This window comes from Mus pahari, chromosome X (genome assembly GCF_900095145.1).
Source record: "Mus pahari chromosome X, PAHARI_EIJ_v1.1, whole genome shotgun sequence".
In the NCBI taxonomy this organism is placed as follows: Eukaryota; Metazoa; Chordata; class Mammalia; order Rodentia; family Muridae; genus Mus; species Mus pahari.
Genome location: NC_034613.1, coordinates 94,240,759 through 94,243,308, shown reverse-complemented (window position 1 = coordinate 94,243,308; position 2,550 = coordinate 94,240,759). Strand labels below are relative to the sequence as shown.

The 2,550-nt window shown below is 32.7% G+C and overlaps 1 protein-coding gene across 2 annotated transcripts in view; it reads left to right on the top strand.

Moving 5' to 3' along the window:
• Brwd3 (bromodomain and WD repeat domain containing 3) overlaps positions 1 to 2,550 on the top strand; it is an 85,662-nt gene that overhangs the window by 1,619 nt on the left and 81,493 nt on the right. The window lies entirely within an intron of this gene.

Sequence of the window (2,550 nt, the reverse complement as noted above, 5' to 3'; positions counted from 1 at the left end):
TCTCTCTCTCTCTCTCTCTCTCTCTCTCTCTCTCTCTCTCTTTCTCCTTTTTCTTTCTTTTTTTTTCTTTTTAGAGGGGAGGAGAGAAGGGACTCAGAAGGGGAACTGACTCATAAGTGAGAAAAACTACATAAATAAAAATTCTAAGGACTACTGAGTGAATTCCAAGATTTGCTGTCTTTAGATAATGGACTACTGAATAAAAACATTGTTATATATTTCTAATCTTAAAAAATAGCTAATTCATCAGTTAACTGCGTTTATGTAAATATGTTTTCACTAAATAAGAACTATGTATTATGACCTTTTGGGAATAGGTGAACAGGATTTTGGGATTAGGAGACAACAATGGACATTTAAAAAAAAAAGAGAGAATATACTTTAAGTCTTGAATTAACTCTTGTTTCTCCTGTAAATATAATTCGCAATGTAAGTGTACTTTCTGCTCTGCACTGAGACAAAAAGATGATCTTTTATATGTGGGAAAGAGATTCTACTCTTAGCTACAGAGTTGTATGATAAAAGGAGTGATAGTAAAACCAAAATTGAGCTCTCTCTCCTCCAAATAAGATCCAAATGAGGAAAAGCACACAAAGTGGACACAAAGTTGGACGAGTAGTAGACTAAGGTAGACTAAACAAAAAGAAAATAATTGAAAGTTTGCTTGTCAGTAGAAAACAGTTAAATTGCTGTGATGTTCATTTTGAAAACTTTGTGTATTATAAGAGTGAAGCCACATTATTATAGAAGCTACTGACTTTTTCCTAATAGCTTGCAAATCCGAAAATGGTTTATTTGTAATAAGAATGAATTCCACCACCAGTATTATGAATGGTAATAATTTCTCAGATGGGTACAAATTATTTTTTTTAAAACCTGTCACTATCTTTAATTTTCAATCCAAAGTTTTGTTGTTCTTCTCTCTGTTGTTGTTGGACATAAATCCTACTTGTATCACAGAGGCAAATTCGAAGTATTCACTGATACATGTTTTAGTATTGGACTACTGATACATGTTTGAACATAGTTTTAATATCTGGGTGTATGGAAAATGTTTTTGTGTACTTTTTTCCTTTTCCAGTTTATATATGTGTAGGCAGGTCGATCATTTTTAAGCAAATGACAAAAGGAAACTTAAAAATGAGCTTGATAGAAAATTGAGTAATTAAAAATGGTCTCCTTACCACACACTTTAAAAGGTGGTTTCCTAGTCAGTTTCTTAAACAGTAAAGGTGAATCTTTACACAGTTATAATCAGCATCCATTCGTTGCTTTATATTTTTCTGACAGTACTTTTGCATGACTAGTGTTCTTTGAATAGCCATCATGGTAATGGTAAGAAAATGAATTAGTTGTGTTTTAGGTATTATGATTTGTCTTAATTTCCAGTTGGTCATTTGAGTTACTTTTACCTTTTCACTAATATTTTGGCATATTAAGGGACGGGCTCTTTTTCTGCTGCCTCCTCTAAAAGTCTCATGGATGTATGAATAAGGTTAAAGTAGCTCTTGAGTTTGCAAGCTTTTGTCCCATATTAAAGATCACTCTCCAGAAGTTTGTACTAATGCTAATGCAAAGGACATCTACTTATAGTTTTAAAATCATTTAAAGTGGTTTTAATATGTGATAGTAGTCTTGAGTTGACTTAAATAGACTTTTTCTTATTAGCACTAAGACTTAATCCTTAACAATTATTTATTAATTATTACTAATATACTTATCCATTTATGTGGACTTGATTTACTGTATCAAGTGTTTTTTGTTTTGTTACTGTGTTTGAGAGAGAGTCACATACTATTGTGTAGGCTCATGATGTAGTCCAGGCTTGCCTCAAGCTCTAAGCAACCTCATGCTTCAGCCTGAGAAATTCTGGGATTTTACATATGACCCACTTTATTTATTTATTTATTTATTTATTTATTTATTTATTTATTGGATTGCTATTATTATACAAGGTTTTATAATTTAACCAAGGCTGGCTTTGAATTTGTAATTTTCTGTGAAGAATTTGTGATTCTCTGGGAGCTTTAAACTCAATGTTACTTATTCCCCGGCCTTCCTAGCAGGCACATGCCGCCATGTGCTTGGCTACATTCCCCCCCCCCACACACACACACACAAGCACGCGTGCATGCGTGCATGCAATGGAACTGAGGGTCTTCTGTATAAACTACATTCCAAGACTTGTCTTATACATTTCCCGTATTATATTCTGAGGACTTTTTATTATGTTTGACTATATATAATACCTGATAAACCGTGTATACTTGCTTTTTCACATAACTTTTTATATTATGGACTTTTTTGTTCTTTTTCTGTGTCTCCCTTGTTGACATTTTTCACCCATGGAATTGAAAACACTAGTTAGCAATTGTATAAGAATGGGATGGGTTGTAGTACCCTTGTTTAATATGCAAAATAGAAGAGGGAATATTAAAATAAGTTTATCAAAGTTAATGTTCAAAAGAGAGTATATGATCATTATTGTCTTTTTTTTTTATGGTTTTTCGAGACAGGGTTTCTCTGTGTAGCATTGGCTGTCCTGGAACT